The sequence below is a fragment of the Cornus florida genome, unplaced genomic scaffold, assembly GCF_030987335.1.
Source record: "Cornus florida cultivar Cherokee Brave unplaced genomic scaffold, ASM3098733v1 CherokeeBrave_3.0.0_Hap2_Chr01, whole genome shotgun sequence".
Taxonomy (NCBI): Eukaryota; Viridiplantae; Streptophyta; class Magnoliopsida; order Cornales; family Cornaceae; genus Cornus; species Cornus florida.
In genome coordinates, this window is record NW_026775571.1 from 15874123 (window position 1) to 15894508 (window position 20386).

The window sequence follows — 20386 nt, forward strand, 5'->3', positions numbered from 1 at the left end:
CCCATCTAGAAGCACAAAGTTAATCACTTTTCTTTTAATACTTCTATCAGCCTTGATGTTTGGATTTCGAAGGAACATTATAAATGGTATCCTCCAGTCATCGTCGGCCAAATCTTCTACATCAATTGTCCAAGTATCAAACAATATAGTATTTCTCAATTCGGCCGATGGCACAGATCTTCGTGTTATCTTTATCAATTGATCTTCTATTCCGGCTGGTACTCTTATTCTAGAGGCTGCTTGGGCCATGCTGTTGGCCTCCTTATTCTGCCCTCTCGGCCAGAACTTAAGTTGAACATTATCAAATTGATTCATTAATGAAGTGGCCAGAGAATGAAACGGCCATAATTGCCAACTTAGGCACTTAAAATCTTCAGAAATTTGGCTAAGGACTAAGTTTATACTCCCAAAATCTTTACATCTCTAACAGCCATTTCAATTAAAATCTCCAGGCCGATTATAAGCGCTTCATATTCGGCCTGATTATTTGAACATTTAAAATCTAAAAAGAAAGAGAATGAAGCCTTTCTGCCAGCTGGCGAAATAATAACAATACCTGCTCCTGCTCCATCAGCCGTGCTTGATCCATCAAACATCAAGATCCAAGGAGTTAAGAATATAGCTGATGACTCCAATTCATCATAAACCCATGGATCAATATCAGTTGAAGGATGATCGGCCAAAAAATCAGCCAGTCCTTTTACTGATTTTTGTGGGACGTAAATAAAATTGAATTCCATCAAAGCCAAAGCCCACTTACCTATTCGGCCAGTAATCAATGGCCTTGATAGCATATACTTGATCACGTTAGTCTGACAAAGAATGTAAACATCAACAGGCCACATGTATACTCTCAACTTCATGGCCGAATAGTACAAAGATAAACAAAGTTTCTCAATTGAGGAATATCTGCATTCTACATCAGTTAGCACTCTACTCAGGTAGTAGACAGCCTGCTCCTTTCCATGTTCATTGTCTTGTGCGAGCATACTACCAATTGATTCTTCTGCGGCCGATAAATAAAGCTTTAACTGCCACTTCTTTCTTGGAGGCATTACAACCGGGGGGTTTGCCAAATACTCTTTTATTTTGTCAAAGGCCTTCTGATGGGATTTGTCCCAATGAAATTTCTTATGTGACTTTAATTTCACTAAAGTCGAAAAGACATGCACTCGGCCAACATGGTTAGAAATAAATCTTCTAAGAAAACCTACCTGGCCGAGGAACCTTTGCACTTGTTTTTTGTTGGCTGGGGCCCTAGCATTTATAATAGCTTTGACCTTGTTCTGATCAACTTCAATACCTCGTATGTGTACCAAGAACCCCAAGAAATTCCCGGCTGAAACTCCAAATGCACACTTCAATGGGTTCATTTTCAATTTGTGAATCATCATCCTTTCAAAGGCCCTTTTCAAGTGTTTCAAATACTGTCTCTTGGCCGATGATTTCACAACTACATCATCTATATAAATTTCCATGAATCGGCCAATCATATCATGAAAGATAGAATTCATTGCCCTTTGATAAGTAGCCCCAGTATTTTTAGGCCAAATGGCATCACAATCCACTCAAAAGTACCAATTGACCCAGGACATCTAAAAGCCGTTTTATGAATATCTTCCTCGGCTAAATAGATTTGATTATAACCTGAATGGCCGTCCATAAAAGACAATATTTCATGCTTAGCGACCGAATCAATAAGTTGATCGGCCACAGGCATTGGATATTCATCTTTTGGAGTGGCATTATTTAAATTGCGAAAATCCACACAAACTCTAAGTTTGTCATTCTTCTTCATTACCGGAACAACATTAGACAGCCATTCAACATACCTAACTGTTCGAATAAATCCTGCCTTAAGAAGTCTCTCAATTTCTTCTTTAATTTTGAGCATTACTTCCGAAGACATCCTTCTTGGTGGTTGTTTATATGGCTGAAAATCTTTCTTGATCGGTAATCTATGTTCTACCAATTTTCTAGACAGGCCAGGCATCTCTTCATAACTCCAAGCAAAGCAATCCTTATATTCATTTAATAATTTAATCAAATCGACCTGGAATTTAGGCTCAAACAAAGCACTAACAAATAATGGCCGATTATCTCTTTTAGTACCAACATTTATTTCCAATAAAGGATCTTGCACCTCTGCTTTATTATCTTCCATCCTGGAAGGGGCTGACTCCAAATCTTCAAGTTGGATTGCTTCGAGCTTTTCGAAACCTTCTTCAATTATATCCACCGTGCTAGCTGATACCTCTTCATATAGCTGTTCTTCTCTGGCCAATCTCTTCTCAGCCAGATATGCTTTCAGTCTTATGCAAGCGGCCCTGAAAGCTTGCCGCTTCTTTTCTTCATTGGTTTTGTGATCCATCAGTAACATCTTCAATGTCCTTGATGGTCGACCTGAAAATATCAATTTTCGGCCGAGCTGCTTCTGACAATAATTCTTTAATATCAGCATTAATTAAATTCTTCTTCATTGTTGCCGCTGCTGGTCGTCCCATCCTGTTAATGCCAACAAATTTGATAGGTACAACAGTTTCATCATAAAGTGCAGCCTCAGCCGAATACACCCTAGCTATAAAGGGTTTGTTATCGGCCTCAACAATTTTTACCTCATTTCCATCCCAAAAAATCAACATTTGATGCAAGGTTGATGGGATACACATGTTAGGATGAATCCAATCTCGGCCTAAAAGGAGATTATAGGCCGTGGTTGAATCAATGATAAAGAAAGCCGTAAAGGATGTCTTACCACCAATAGTAATTTCCAAAGGTAAAATACCTTTAGTGTTACTAGATCCTCCATTAAAACCACTGATAGCCACGTCGGTTGGACCTACATCGTCCATGGTTTTACCCAATTTCTTCAAAGTAGTTGCAGGAATGACATTCACCATCGAACCATTGTCAACCAAAACCCTATTGATTGGCTGACCCTCAACCCATACTTTAACATACAACGGCCTCAACTGCTGTGTCATGGACAAAGGTGGTTTTTCGAAAATAATTTTATCGGCCTTAGATGGCTGATCGTGAGAGATCAATCATATCCCGGCCGATGAACTTGTCGAATCGTTCTTAATTTCTGAAGATTCAGCCTTTTCCTCCTGCTTGGCTGACTCAACATCCCTGTTCATCGTTGGTTCTATCGTTTCTTCAAACACAGAAGGCAAAACAAATACCATGTTACAATTTACCTCATCCGGGAGAGAACCAAAACGAATTCTGTACTTGGCCGCATGCTTTGGATCCTGGTCTGGCTGATCATCTTTTTCTTCATAAAAGCATGCCTTATTCTCAAAGGATGTAGCGACCTCCATGACTTCAGCCACCACTGGTTCATTTTTTCTTTCTAGTTGATCATGGTCGATCTTGTCTTCTTTCCTTTTGAGTTCTGCATTTTTTCTTCGCATCCTCCTTTTTTGAGTACGTGTAGGAGGTTGCTTAGGAAACTTTGGGTGACTTACTCGAGTCCATCTGCCATGGTCAACCAAAGGAGGTCTAACCGTTCTTACACGGCTAGATTCTTCTCCTTTTTGAACCCATATTTCTGACTGAATTGTTGGTTTCCTTTTGAAACTAGGATAAAAATGTTGTTCTGGCATGACTCTATCGGCCACCGATGACCGAATGATTCTCACTGCCCTTGGCCCATTTTCTCTAAATATTGATCGATTGATTTCTTCGTGATTCTGTCTAGGCTGATGGCCTAACCTTTCATGGACACTGCGCTTTCTGGTTGATTGGAAATAGCCCCTCTTGTCTGAGTCATTCCTTCGGCCTTTGCAATTTGGACAACAACCATGGTTGATGAGGGCAATTTGAGCTTCTCTTAACTGAATTTCCAAATCCTTAACTTTCTGCTCATCATTACTGGCCGATGAACTACCAAGAACTTTTGGTAATCTTTCCTGTCTACCATTATCAGCGGCTTTTTCAGTTGCCAGGCTGATTACATTGGTACTGACAATATTAGGAAATGGATCGCCATCGACCCCCATTACATCTGGCTTCTTTTTAGGGAATTTCAATACACCTTCATCGATAGATTTCTGCAATACATTTCTAAATACATAACAATTGTTAGTAGTATGATTCCATGAATTATGAAATTTGCAGAACTCTCTTCCTTTTAAATCATTGGTCGATGGTATATTGTGTCCTTTTAGCAAAACGATTTGTTTGTCGGCCAACAAATGATCAAAAATTTGTTCTGTTTTGGCCAGATCAAACGTATAAACCTTACCAGTATCAGCCGTACCCTTCCTGGCCGATGAAGTCGATGGCTGAGTACCACTGGTGGATACATTTGGTTTTGTTAAAGCGTCACATACATAAGGCTTCTTTAGAATGACTTCGGCTAAATTAGCTTCAAAATCTTCCTCTTCAACCATATCAGTTGAATAAACTTCATAGTTGGGGTCCCTATAGTACGTACCTTTAGAGGAATTTTTTCGTTCTTTCTCCTCTTTGAGAACCAACTCATACCTAGTAGCTTTCTCGGCCAGGTCATACATGTCACGAAATGGAACTCCTTCAAACCTCTTTCGAAGTTCAAAATCAAGGTCGTTCAAAGCCAAACGAATGTACTCCTGTTCTGGAAGAGGTACACGACATCTTAATCTTGCTCTCCTGAATCTTGCAATGAATGTCTCGACCGATTCACTAAGCAATTGACTTAGCCTGGATAAATCGGCCAGAGTAGGTTCTGTCTCCGTACGGTAGAACTGATTGTGGAATAATTCCTCCATCTATGGCCAATTAAAAACAGAGTTAGGAGGTAGACGAATTTACCATGAAAAAGCTGCCCCTGTCAAAGAGTTAGGAAAAAGTCTCAATTTCAACCACGGGCTAACACTGGCCTCTCCACATTGAACCGTGAATCGGCCAATGTGTTCCACGGTCGATTGATTCCCCTCTCCACTAAAGGTTACAAAGTCAGGGACTTTATATCCTCTAGGGAACTCAACTTGGTCTACCACTTCTGGATAAGGAGTTCTATAAATTGGTCGGCCGGCACCTCTAAGTTCCAGGCCATATTTTTCTGTGAGTAAATCAGCTAATTGTCTTCTATCTAACATGACTTGAGGTACCTGATTAAAAACTGGCGGCTGATTAGCCGCTGGTTGATAGCAATTCGGCCAATCATGTGGCTGATTAGCCATATTCTGCCCCCCGAGCCCTACCTGTGGCGGCACATGAGTATACAGTGGGTTCGGTGGCCTCCACCTGATCTGATAACCCCCCGAGTTCAAAGGCATCCGAGGAGGGTTTGGTGGAATTACCTGTGGCCGCGAACCTACTACTGGTGGCTGATTAGAACCTGCCAACGTAGGCTGAGGATAGCTTTCTACCCAGGTGAGTAGCGTATGAACCGGCTGACTTGATGTTGCACCTGGTTGGAGTGTCACTACTGGCGGCCATGGCTGTGATGTTTCAATGGCCCTCTCTAGCCGAGCAGCTTGTGATAAGTTCGGCTGAGAAGCCGATTCCTGATTGTTGGAGCTGCTAGCTTGAGTCGGCTTGTTCAAAATAAAGGCTGAGAGTTGGGACATGTTTTCATGCAAATCGTTGTAGCGTGCTCCCATCCTTCCCATTGCATCTACCAAGGAGCTAACCTGTGCTTGAAGTACGGCTAACTCATCAGTAAGACCTGTTGCAGAGTTCTCAGCCTGTACTTGCTGATCGCCTTCCTCCAAATCTTCATCAGTAGCCACGGCCTTAGAATTTTTTGTGGGCCGCGGCATATTTGCCTCTTTTATAACATTCTAGTAATGGTCCCACCGGGCGTGCCAAAACGTGTTCGCGCGGTTTTTGTTCCCTACGCTGGTCGATGGACTCTTCGCGGGCGTGCCAGAGTATTTGTACAAAATACCCAAAATATGTAATTGAACACCAGCCTATCCCTTTTTCCGATGGCTGACTCTCAGGCGATTATGTGGGAGAGAGACTAGTAAGAACTCCCAGTAAGGTTCTTTTATGCCTTGTTTGTAGCAAAGACTTTTTAGAGTGTCTAAAGAAATGTAACGGCTGATGAATGTTTGAATGGATGGAATGGCCGAGTGAAGACAGGCGACAAGAACTTAATCGATCGCCGGCCGAACGTGATGGCGAGAACTTAATCAATCGCCATCAGCCAAACACAATGGCAATAATTTAATCGATCGCCACCAGCCAAACACAATGGCAAGAATTTAATCGATCGCCAATGAAACGTGATAGCAAGAATTTAATCAATTGCCATCAGCCAAGTAATGACAAGAATTTAATCAATTGTCACTACGATTCAATGGCAAGAATTTAATCAATTGCCATTGAATTGAAAGCCTAACTAAAATTGCGTAATTAAAATTGGCATAATTGAAATTGAAAGAAAGTAAATGGCTGAATCGAAATAGTTGACGAGGATCTAATCAATTGCCATTAAATTAAAATAAAGAAATTGATAGGAAAATGACGTAGAGTCAATTGAAAACATTTTTAGTTGAAATGCATGTTTTGTGGTGGTGCTGGACCCCCTAGAATGGAATACAATACTTCTATTTATAGAACTTCTATCTCAACTTATTTTCCTAAGTTATTGCTAGAAAATTTCTCCTTCTTTGATTCTTTCTCTTCACAATTTGAACTCAGTCAAATCCTATTGTTATTCCGCTTCCTTTCTTGTTTTGTTTCAATAGGAAATCTCTGTAAAAACAACCTTCCTCGATTTAATCACATGTAAGTTGCCGAGATATTGCTAAAACGTTGCTAGAAAGTTGCTGAAAAGTTGCTAATTTTTGGCAACTCCCCTCTTTAAGTTTAGCAGCCCGTTTCATTCCCTTAAATGGCTGGAAGACCATTTATAGCCTTAACCCATACACTCACGTGGCTGCCCCTTCCTTTTGAATTTCATTTCCATAAGGACTCAATTTCCTTTCTCATAACTAAATCCCTATTTTATAGGCCAACTTCTCCCAATGTTCTATTTCTAATGAAATTTCCTTTTGAAATTAACACAAGTCTCGGTTGTTTAGTAACAACCCTTTTGGTGAGGTGGCTGAATATATAGATATCTTCCTAAATCTTCTCCTACTATTTCTCCATTAGCCGACCATTCTTGGACATGCTTAACACTTATCGGCTTCCCATTGGTCCACGTCGCTGCTGAAGTGGCTGCCAAGTTTTGGTGCCAACAGAAACATAAGTTATTTTCCAAATAAATTCTAAAAAATATCAAGTCATGTTGACTGTCAAATTACTCTACATCCATATCTGCAATCCATATGTTGGGGCATTTGATTTGGAAAATTGGAAATTTTTAATTATTGGTTTGACAGCCCTTGGGTAATACAAAGAATGCAAGTGTTATTCGGAATAATTGGGTGTAAAACTTCTATAGGTGGTAAGTAAAATTGAAAATGGGAACCAAAAACCTTCTAAACCCATATATATGCATAAATATATATATATATATATATAGAGAGAGAGAGAGTATATATAAATGTTATGTTTCATAAGTTGCAGCAGTACATAACCAAACCTGTTGGTTTTATCCTCCCACAGAATAACAGTCACTTTGACAACTAGTGAAGTCCACAAATAGAAACTTGAAGCACAATTATCAAACAGGGAAATAGAACTTACAGCATGAGGACATTTTGAAGCTGACCGAGTTCTTGAGGAATGGGACCATAAAGGTGATTATTTGAAATATCTCTACAATGGAAAATCATGACAACAAAGTTGAACACTGGACAAAGAAAATGCAATAATACCCATAATTGCAATTAAAGATTCCATACATCTCCATAACGCTTCTTAGATTACCAAACTCAACTGGTATATAGCCAACCAAATTATTCCTGCTTAAGTTCCTGCATATAATTTAAGGGATTGTCAGCAAAAATAAAAATAAAAATTGGTACAAGATTCCTTTAAATGTAAAACTCACAGTTTCAGAAGATGCTCCAAATCACCAAGGGAAGAAGGAATAGAACCATTAATTTTGTTGTTTGAGATGTCCCTGAGCCAAAAAATAAAAATCTAGCATTGTTCATAGCTAACATATAAGCAAGGTAGAATTAATTGTCAAGTTAATCATGCTTTGTATTTATGCATCTTAATGTCTTACTTGACCAGCCTTGAAATTAAGGCTTTCTTTGATCCTCAAAGGACTTGGTTGTACACTATTTTCTATTAATACAGTTTACTCTATTTATCTTTAAAAAAAAAATAGGTAACATATGATCATACAACATGAACATTAATTGGTTTTAAAAATTCTTACTAAATTTTATCCTGTTGAAACTGAATACACCATCCTTCTATCCAACAGGAGAAATGCAATTACATGCCTAAGAAAGTAAGTAAGCAAGCAAGCAAAAACTATTTCCTTTTCTGACAAAGAAGTCACACACATCAAGTGTAAAATGCATTTATAAGAATACACATATCAGCTGCCACATTTTTTAATCACTTGATTATAAAATAAACAGGATTTGGATCGTATTTGATAAAGTAATCGGAATGGGTGTATATACTGTTATAGATAAGAATCAAACAATAAGTTTAATAAATCATTACTAAATCACATGAATGAGCACTAGAATATGCATATGAAGGTTATAAGCTTAAAGAAAACCAAAGCAAGTCATACCTCGGTTCCCTTTCACATCTCTTGGATCTTTTTTTTCCTTTGATATCCCAAAAACATCATGACACAGGTCCTTCATGGATGTAGAGACCTGCAGATCAAACTTGACGATAAAACAATGTATATTAGCAACTCTTACTCGACACAATCTGACCAAAATTCAATCTTTTTTACTAGACAAGTTAATTACACTGAAACCAATGGATTGGGGACCAATTTTTAATTTCCATAATTCATATATGAGAAGTCTACTTAAACAATTACAGAGTTCGGGACAAGATTTAAATTCTACCAAATATATATAAATATATATGGCATATACAAATAGAGAGAGACAGTAGTACCTGAATCATGGGCTTTGCCGAGGATGGAAACAAGGGGTTTGCCTTGGAATCAAGAGGAGGTACTGTGCTGGTATAATTCCGATCACCTGCCTTCGAAATCTTGTGAATCCTTGGAGAGAGAATGAAGCGTATGCCCCGGCCACCGCCACTAGTGCAGTCCGGCGGCGACTAGCTAGGCATGAACGACCCATGAATTGGTGTCCTCGGAGGAAGAAGTAGTAGAAGAAGTTGGTCTGGTAATTATATATTTTGTAGGGTTTCGCTGATCCAACTGAAAGTCTCCCCAATTTCACTAAAACTGCAATTAGGTAATGAAAAGTAAATTAACCCTCTGGCTTCATAAAATCCCAATAATTGAACAAGTATGAATTAAATTATGAACAAGTTGTGAAGGCATTAATTAGCTGATTGAACTGAAACAGATCAAAATTAATTGTGCACTAAACTAAATCAAACAGCTTTGAATGCAATATCATAGTCCACAAGTAAATAAGGACTAGTGAGATTCAAAGTGAAGGATAATACGGTGCATATGAAGAGGAATCGTACCGTCTGATTCATCGGACGAAGCAACGGAGAGACTCCGGCGATTCCTAGAGAAGAGATCCAAGTTCTCATCAGTATCCTTGGAGATTCCGTTGAGACTGAGACCTCGCCGGTGCTGCGACCTCCCTCCGATCAGAGATTCCTTCAAACTCTGATTCATTTCTACGGATCCAACACCATTACCATCCCTAACACACAAGCAATTAGCTAGAGTACACATCTCGCGTTCCCTCTCTTGATTGTTCAAGAGCTTCGACACCGAAGCCTGAATCACGACTATTTGAATGTGTGCAGTTTAAGGATGTCACAGGAAGTGCTTGGGTAAGGTTTAGGGCTTGAGTTGGAAAAAGTGATAAAGCGTTTGGGTACCGTGATAGAAAAAGGGAAAATATATTTGGGCGGGAATATAAAATAATTAAACCGCCTGAAGGAATATTTTGGGGGGAAAAAAATTAATAAAACATTTTTCATATTGTATTCAGAGATTCCATCGTCTAACCAAGAGATGAATTAGATTATGAATTCACTTATATGTAATAATATTATAATGTTATGATAGTCATTATACAGTGATTTTTAAGATTAAATATTGTGGACCTTTTGTCAGAAATTTGAATTCGTGGTAAAATACCTTCTATTGTCACAAATTATTTCGTCGCTAAATAACAATCCTTTCGTGGCAAGTAGCAATCCCAATATAGGAATTAATCGTAACTAATTCAATCCTTTTGCAACGAAATATTTATCATGGTAGAATAGGTCTTTTCCCACGAAATTTATTTGTAACTATAAATTTAATTGCCCATGAATATATGTCGTGACAAATACCCAAAAATAGGCAACAAAATTTATTCGTGGCTATAATTTTAATTGCCTACGAATATATATCGTGGCAACTATCTAAAATAGGCCACGAAGTTTATCTGTGGCTATTCTATTATTAATAAAATAAAATATAATTTAATAGTCAAAAATATATATTGTTGCAAATACCAAAAATAGACTACATAGATAAAAATTTGTAGCAAACCTGTATATTATTAACATTATAAACAAAAGAAATAATATAAAATAAAAAAATTTATCACATCAACATGATTATGCAAACAAATAAATACTTGATATTGCATAAATTACACCAACCAAAAAATTTATTGTTTACAACATACATAATAAAGCCCATCGCGTAAAAAATTGAATCTTGACATCTAATACAATTTCAACTCCAATAATTTGGACCAAAACAAGCTAGTATCTTAAATAAAATGTTTCTAAGATCTTAGACAAAAATGAACTATAGATTCCTAAACAAAGAGTTCAAAGACCTAAACATACACTACTTAAACCATCTTAAACAAAAAGGGCTTGAAGTCTTGTAGCACGAGCCATCCAAAAATCTACAAAACAAACAATGATGATCTTTCCTCTACCTGCAACAACAATCAAACCACAAGAGACAAAAAGAAGAAACAAAAACAGAGAAAAGAGAAGAAAGAAAATCCGAGTAACAGGATACAACTTGGGAATGCATTGCACTACAACCATCCAAACACACAAGTTCATAGGGTAAGCACAATACACAATTTGCAAGGGAAAAAAATATTCAACTTTTTAAGCATAGAATGCATTGCCATGGACTACCATGTGGATTAAACATGATCAGTACGGAAACAGAAAAACACAAATAAAATTAAGCCATGGACCTAGAAAAAGCTAAGTAGAACCTGACAATTGAGACCATTGGTTAAACAAGTACACAATTTTTGAAGCTTTCTTTTTTCCTCTATTTATTTATTTTTTAATGCAGCGATGAAGAAACACAGAATGATAATGTTGCATGAGTACGCAATGGATAAAAAAGGCTTTCAAAAAAGTTTACGTGGAATATCATTAAGGGATTTTTACATATAAATAGAGTTAGTGAGGTATATTTACTCATGGATGAAGTCAAAATCTTATATTTTCACAAAAATGAGTTTGCCTAAATGATGACATGGCACATAAAGTTTTACTGTTTAAAATTTTTGTTGCCTAAAATACCCTTCTTCCTATTCTAATGCATTTACCTTATTACCCTTGTTTAGAAAACATGGTACCTGGAGACCAAAAAGTGATACCTTCAGTTCAAAAATGTGGTACCTTTAAAACAAAAGTGGTACCTTCGTAAAAGGGACTTATTTTTGCAATTGAAATGGCATTAAACCCCACACCGCTAATTAAGTTGCACATTACATCCATAAACAGCTCCATTAGCGCCATGAATAACACAAAATATTCTCCAAGCTAGCTAAGCGAGTATTTAGAAAACATGGTACCTGGAGGCCAAAAAGTGGTACCTTTAATTCAAAAACGTGATACCTTTAGAACAAAAGTGGTATCTTCGTAAAAGGAACTTAATTTTGCAATTGAAAATGGTATTAAACCCCACACCACTAATTAAGTTGCACATTAGATCTATAAACAACTTCATTAACGCCATAAATAACACAAATATTTCTTAATTATCATATACTACATCTAAATAGTTGGTATGGTAGATTTTTTTTTTTCGCACCATTTTAATCGGCAAGGCTGTTTGGGACTTTTGAATAACTATTTCAATAATGCAATTGTTAAAAAAATTATGGTATCCAAAGATCATGTTTGATATGGATCTGGGTCATAATTAAATCTTTAGAATTTTTCAATGATAATAGGGAGATAATTTGGTCTCTAGACCTCTTATACATGAAGACCATTTAGAATTTTGATATAGATCTAGGTCCTAATTAATTGTAGGATGCTACTTATATATATATATATATATATATATATATATATATTAATTGTATGATAAGAATAGAATGATTATCATGAATTCAAACAGACATCTTATACATTATAACTTAAAGAGATTAATGTGTTATTGAGATTCTAGAATGCCCCAGTCTAGAATTATATTTTTCTTTGCATACAATTATAATTATACTGATGTGTTATTGAAATTTTGAAATGCCCCAGTTTAGAAATTCTGAAATACCTCATCTTATGCATTTAATTATATTTTTTCATTTTGTTTAAGAGTCTGAAAATTTGTCCACGTTTTCAGTTCCTCTCCTTTACTTTTTCCATTTCGCTTACTTCTTTAAGGTTGGTTAATTTTTTCGTTAATGTGATACAATTAAATATAGTAACCTTTTTTTTTTTTTTTTTTTTTTTTTTTTTGACAGTGTGATTGAAGGATCGATTCTTGCCATCAAGACTTTGTATGGATGAGTGGGAGTTAATATTGCAATCAAGACTTTGTATGGACGAGTAGGGGCTAATAAATGTTCAAACTTAATAATTGTGTTCTTATTTTGCAAAAGATGATTGCTTTCTTTAAATTTAGTGATTTAGTTTTTTATTTTTTGTTGACTTTATTAGATTGGATGGATCATAACTTTTTTGACATTCGTGATGACTTAAAGTATTTTGTAGACATAGCACTTCACTTGATGGTTTTGATTTAATGAAAAGTAATGGATTTTGATTATTCTATTTAATAAATACATGCATGTTAGGCTCTTATATTTAATAAGAAGGTTTATAAATTTTTCAACAGCAGTTTATAGATCTAATGTGCAACTTAATTAACGGTGTGAGGTTTAATACCATTTTCAATTGCAAAAATAAGTTCCTTTTACGAAGGTACCACTTTTGTTCTAAATGTACCACGTTTTTGAATTAAAGATACCACTTTTTGGCCTTTAGGTACCATATTTTCTAAACACTCGCTTAGCTAGCTTGAAGAATAATTTGTGTTATTCATGGCACTAATGAAGCTGTTTATGGATGTAATGTGCAACTTAATTAGCGGTGTGGGGTTCAATGTCATTTTCAATTGCAAAAACAATTCCCTTTTACGAAGGTACCACTTTTGTTCTGAAGGTACCACATTTTTGAACTGAAGGTACCACTTTTTGGCCTCCAGGTACCATGTTTTCTGAACAAGGGTGATAAGATAAATGCATTGGAATAGGGAGAAGGGCATTTTAGGTAACAAAAATTTTAAACAGTAAAACTTCATGTGCCATGTCATCATTTAGGTCAAACTCATTTTTATGAAAATATAGGACTTTGACTCCATCCATGAGTAAATATGGCTCCATAACTCCATTTATATGTAAAAATCCCTATCATTAACGCTAAATGAAACTTTTTTTCATTTGTCGTGAATATGGAGCTTTAATATTGGCATCAACAGTTTCTCCTGTATTAAGAAAGAGTAACTTATTTTCTACATTTATGAGATACAAGTGAATATTGCTTTAACTAACTACCTAAACTACAACAGGACCTGTTCATTATCTAATGTAGTTAAAGGATATCATATTGCTTAGAGAACACAAAAAAATTAAGAACTTATTATAGTATAATTGTATTAAATAAATATATGTGCAGAATTTTAAATAAGTGTGAAGACCAAGTGCCCTAAAGTAGACAACAAACCCTCTTTAAAATTAAGGAGAGTGGTTTTATTATTTTTTTCCATGTGATGGGTGAAGTGTACTATAGACAGAAATGGGCATGGACAAAAATCCAAGAAGGGCAGACACTCCTAATAGATAGTTTTGTCTGTTCAGAAGTTTAGATTTATTTCGGGAACAATTCTATTTAGACCTTCAACTCTAACTTAGAATATTGCTTGGTCAGGCAAGTTTACTTTTGATTCAATGCAACTATTATGAATTTGTAGATATCTTAAGTCACACTCTGAAAAACATTGGCAAGAACTATAGAAAAATTTATTAATATAAATCAGATGTGAGTTCACTACCTGAAATGCACAATTGTTGATTTGACAAGCCTTGTATTGAACTGAAAATCATAGAAGCTGTGGCCCTTCTCCACTTTTCTGCACTCCAGCAAGAAGAATATTTCAGCACAAAGCTCAAAACAAATAATTATCTAGTGTGCACTGATGAAAATCTTAGCATATGGAGAAGAAAAATAGCTAGAACTTTTACAATATAATATACATATATATATATATATATTAAAGAACAAGGTTAAGTAATAAGGCCTAATGGACGTAAAGGATGTGTTATTGTATATTTAAAAATATGGAAGAGGAAAATAAAACATATTTAAAACAAGAGATTTGTTAAAAGAGTCTTCAAAAATGCATGAAGTACCTGCATCAAATACAAGACACTTGGATATGGGCATGGATATGTGCCTAACAAGTCCAGTTGACATGCACCTACCAAGCATAGCCGGTGCTTCAAGTATGTCCCTTTTATTACATTATTGCTTTAAAATGAGTGAAATGTTTAGGGGGAAAAACTATATTTTCTGTAAACAGAAAGGAAGAATATTAAACAACAAAAATATTTTGTTGTGTCACCATGCCCTTGGGTTTTAGCTCTGATAAATCCGACACTTGACAAAAATCCGTAACCCACACACGTACCCAATCTATGTAACATTCCACTGGTAAAATTCAGAAATGAACAAGCTTTTAAGACTTGCCCTACATTCAAAGTTCCTTCTTTTGTTTTTTTCTGTTTTTTTTTTTTTTTTTTCTGTGCCTTCTACTGCTTAAATCAAAAACCCATCTGATGATACAGCTAAACCCTAAGATCAAAGAGATTGGAAATCAACCAATCCAACAAAAGGCAAAAATTAGTATATGTATTAAAAAAAATTCAGGGAACCATTTTCTTGTTTTGGTGAACAAAAAAGTGGGAAGATGTTAAGTTAATCTAACTTCTAAATTCACAACTACCACCAGATGAAACGATTTAGTTGAAAATAGACAAATTTTTGTTTCGGCTGCAAAAATTATTCCATCAAAACAGAGGCAAAAGAGGCTAACCTTTTCGAGCTCTTCAGGAGAGAACAAGAGGTTCTCGTAATTTTTGTAGTGCTTCAGTCTCGTCTCGCGGTATACATCTCCCGTAAAATTGAGCCTCTCCCAAGGAATTCCCTCCATTCCGAGCTTCAGTCTCTGGCTTGCTCTGTAAATACCAACATGAATAGTTCAAAATAGAACATGTATTTGCATTAAAAAAAAAAAAAAAAAAAAAAAAAAACCCTACAGAAAGATCAAAAAAATCAAAACTAACACACACATATATAGAGAGACGAACCTTGAGTTACTCCTCCAAACCTTCAATTTCTCTGTTGTTCGCAGGAATATTGAAAAAAACCGTCACTCCTAACTACTTCAATTAAGCGATTAGATGAAATTGAAGTGTAGCCGTCTGCAATCCAACGAAATCGTCACTCTAAATCCTACTTTGGTTCGGTGATCAAATGACATCAGGCGTAGCTATCTGAAATCTGAAGAAATCGTCACTCCAAATCTTACATCCAGCAATATGATGAAATTGAGGCATATCAGTCTCAAATCCGAAGAAATTGTCCCTCTAAATTGCTGGTTGTGGTGTCCAAATTCGACTGAATACTTCAGTTTGAAAGGGTAAAATATGCTATTGTGGTGTTGCTTCTAGAGCGCAAAATCTAATCACAATCACAATCAGCTATGCGAAAGAGAAAGAAAAAGGCAACAGATTGAATTTTAGGGTTCCAAACCTTTAGTTTCCCTGTACGCAAAATACAAAGTGAATAGCCGTGTGTGAATGAGGTTGCTAACGCCTAATGGTGACTCCACATCAACAATTTGAGAGAGAGAAGATATAGAGAGGTGATATGGCATGCAGGCAAAGAGAGATTGGGAGCTTCGATCTGATATCGAATACAGAGAAAGAGAAGCTACAGCACCGTCTTCGTCGACATCGTCTTTGTCGACAGAGAGAGAGCTAGGTCATTGTACTTGTTCGACCTAAGGGAGGGAGAGCAGAGTTGTCCAGTGGGCTTCTACGAGTCTTCCTTATCTCACCTGGGCTAGGATATGTATACTTAATAGACAAAAACGATGTCGTTTATTAAGGTAGCATTGGCTCACAGTACATTCAAAAGGCTAATTTTTAATTTTTCACATTTCCTTAAACTCAATGGCGCCAAATTTCCCGCTACTATATTTTTTGGATGAAATTTGTTCTGGGTTGGGCTTTAGAGACTGCTAAAATAATAGTGTCTTTAGGGACAATTTTTTGTACTGTCCCTAAAAGATTGTCACTAATACCTCTTTTCTTGTAGTGGTATTCTTGTAATAGTATTTACAAGTTTGTAGTTACTAATGAATGTAAACCATTATATTCTGAAAGACAAGCGTCACAGAATCTGTCAATACCATGCGGGTTATAAATTGTCTTAAAGACATAGTTTCCAATACTAGGCTCGGTCCACATTCTTTATTTATTATTATTATGTTATTGATTTAATTTGCATGTTTAATTAAATAATAAGTTAAAATATTTAATTAATTATTTTTAAATACATTATTAATTATCTCATGACATATTAGTATAAGGTTAGTTATATCTTAAATGTAATTTGAAGCATATAATTTCCAACATAATCTAATAGTTCAAAAAATATTTTAATGATTTTTATATATGTGCATAGGCATGTTTGTAATTTTATGTGTGCTTAATATAGCATTTGAGGGAGAATTATTAGTTAAAAATAACTTGGATCAAAGAATGTTTTGGTACCTTAAAGGAGAACTTATTACAACTATATATATATCGTTAAATTTTATCTTTTACAATATCTATAGAGAAGATATTGTGTAAGTTTCTTTTTTTGTTTGGTTGGATGTAAGAGAAGAGAATAAGCTCACGGATCGATTCAGTCCAGTTTTGGGGTAAAGTTCAATTCAATTCGAGCTCCACGGATTTGTTAAATTTAAAACTAAACCGATCTGTGAAGACTTTCAATCCGAACCAAGTCAATCCGTAAAATAACAGATCGAATCGGTTCGATTCTGACGGATTGGGCTTTTCAAACCTTAGAACATTAGTATTTTCTACAGTTGTCATTTGCCAAGAACATAAATTGTTACATCAGATTCAGCTACTAATACATATTCCAATATTCCTCATCTGAACCAATTATATAACTTTCAAAAACCAACGGGCCAGTGGCCTAGCGGTACCAAGCTCCTACTTTTCACAAGGAAGTAAGGGATTCGAACCTCGGTAAAGGCATGTGTGTGTGAGTTCCAACTACGAAAAAAAAAACTTTCAAAAAAAAAAAAATCACAAATTAAAATCAAACTATATTTTTAAGAGAATAAAAAATTTTAAAATCAAACTTGTAGAACTGAATACCTAACCTACCAAAAGATCATCATAATTACGTCTTTATACAAATAAATAATAAATCAGAATAAAATATTTTCAAAAAATATGAGAAAAATAAGACAAACAGAAGAAATCAGCAAGGACATTACAAAAAACAATACGAGTTGTTCAGAGAAGAGAAGAATAAGAAAATTCATGAAAAAATCTTATGAACTCACCTAAAAAAAGGTCGATCCAGTCAAAGAGGTCGTTGTTTCTTCGATACACAGAGGTCTCTGTTGTTTTGATGTATTGTAGGGTGAACGATGGATTGAGAGGCGAGAAATTGAAGACTGCGAGGCTGAAGAGTGAGGCGCACTGTGCCTGTAATGACTATAAATTCTAATGACTAATGAGATAACTAGTGACCTAGGGTTAACTTAAATAATGAATAAAAGCAAAAAATATAAATACAGTAATAAATGACAGTAAGTATATATATAATATATTAATATATAATTAAGGTAACGAATCGGTTCGGTTCGGTTAACGGATCGGATCGGTTTTTTCAGGGCCAATCCGTTAACCGAATCACGGATAGCAGATTGCTATTTTTCTAAACTATCACCAACCATGAGATATGAAAACCGAACTAAACCACACGGATCGGATTGATTTGGACCGGATTGACGGATTATTTGAACACCCCTAGGTATACCTTAGAACAATAATTATTTGTTACCTTGAAACATATTGGCAAATCATTTAATTAGAATGATCGAGTAAACTGGACAATATGAATTTCTCTAATAAAGAAAAAATTATATTAAATTAATTACCTCTAAATAAGTTTATCTTTCACTATAAGATATAATATTTTTATATTATATCAAAACAATTGCTAGGAAAACTAATAAAGAAACGTGGGAAAAATTATCTAAGATTGGCCATTGAAAATATAAGTAAACTTCTATAAATTTTCATCTCTAATTAGATTTTTTTATATAAGAAAAAAAATATTAAAGCAATTGAATATAAATAAGTTTATCGTTCAGTATAAGTTATAATATTTTATATATATCAAAACATTTGTAACAAATAAATTGCTTTACACTTTTCTCATATAACAATTAAAATAAACATAATTATTTTATATTAAAATTTCATAACACAAGAAAATTATGACTACAAACAATGACATTTTTTGTGAAACGAATAATATCGTTGCCACGAAAATAGTTACGTGGCAAAAGATCATACAATAGCCACAACTAAAAATTCGTGACAAAATATGCCTTTTAGCCACAAGTCAAAATATTCGTGGCAAAATAACATTTTTCGCTACAAAAAATAACATCGTTGTGAATTACAAATAGATTTGCTACGAAAATAGTTATGTGGCAAAATAGCATACAATAGCTACGACTAAAAATTCATGGCAGAATAAATCATTTAGCCACGAGACAAAAAATTCGTATCAAAATAACATTTTTCACCATAAGAGTAACATTGTTGCGAATTACTAATAGATTTGCCACGAAAATAGTTACGTGGCAAAAGAGCATACAATAGCCACGACTGAAAATTCGTGGCAAAACCAACATTTTTGCCACGATTTTGTATGTCGTCCCTAATTTGTCGTGGCAAAATTGATATTTAGCCACAAATTTTTAGGTCGTTCGTAAAATTTGTCACGATAGCCTAATATTTGCCACGAAAAGTTTGCTCTGTGGCAAATACCAATATTTAGCCACGAGAATTTAATTTTGTGGTAGAAACACTACTTTTTGCCATGAAATTTTACACGTGGCAAAAAATTTCGTGGCAAGAGCCCAAATTTGTTGTAGTGTCTGCCTAAGATGCCTTTGGCTGGGATAATGTTCTCTACCGACCGTCCTAGGTGGTGTGGTGACAACTCTAAGGTATAGGCTGGGTTTTTAGGTCATTTTCAGAATGATAATTTGCGTATAATTGTTTGGAATTTTCAAGGGCTAGGTAACCCTGTGACCATCCAACAGCTTATTTCTCTCCATCGGCTATAGTCTCCGAATATTTTGACGGTGTTGGAAACCAAGAATCATAGAAATCGAATGGATCATATTCGGAAAGTTCTTAGGTTCCATCAAGGGAGAGTGTCAGATCTTGTGGGACGTTCGAGAGGGATAGTGCTTTGGTGGATGGACACGGTTCAGTTACAAGTGATGGAATCAAATGAGTTTCATATTACTACAATGATTCACTCTCCCCATAATCCCCCATGGACACTTACTGTTGTGTATGCTAGTTATGTGGACCGTATTCGCATTATCCAATGGAATTATTTGGCGAATCAAGACCAATACTGGTCTTCAAAATGGGTGATTGTTGGTGACTTCAATGATATTCTTCATCCTTCTGAAAAATATGGTGGGGTAATTAAAGCTGGGTGGCGATTACAGGCATTTTGGTCTTTATTGGAGAACTGCAATTTGTGAGATTTGGGCTATCCTTTTATGTGGAATAATCACCGTTCTGGGTCTACAAATATTCAAGAAAGATTAAATCGAGCTTTGGCAACTACAGCGTGGACCTCGGTGTTTCGACGGGCTACTTTATCCCATCTTACTGTGGCTGGATCGGATCACCATGCGTTAATGTTAAATCTTGTTCCAATTGTCCCTAAGGGGAAACGACAATTTTATTTTGATGCTCGATGGACTATGGAT

At 35.5% G+C, this 20386-nt stretch overlaps 1 long non-coding RNA gene across 1 annotated transcript in view; it reads right to left on the reverse strand.

Moving 5' to 3' along the window:
• The window catches only part of LOC132293176 (uncharacterized), a 37399-nt gene extending 21036 nt beyond the window's left edge, over positions 1–16363 (reverse strand). The window contains exons 1-7 of the long non-coding RNA XR_009477792.1: positions 15642–16363; positions 15368–15509; positions 9532–14404; positions 8983–9280; positions 8642–8741; positions 7937–8008; positions 7630–7859 (exon numbers count right to left, since the gene is read on the reverse strand). This is a non-coding gene — a long non-coding RNA (uncharacterized LOC132293176). The remainder of the gene's footprint in view (positions 1–7629; positions 7860–7936; positions 8009–8641; positions 8742–8982; positions 9281–9531; positions 14405–15367; positions 15510–15641) is intronic.
• Positions 16364–20386: the final 4023 nt, after the last annotated feature.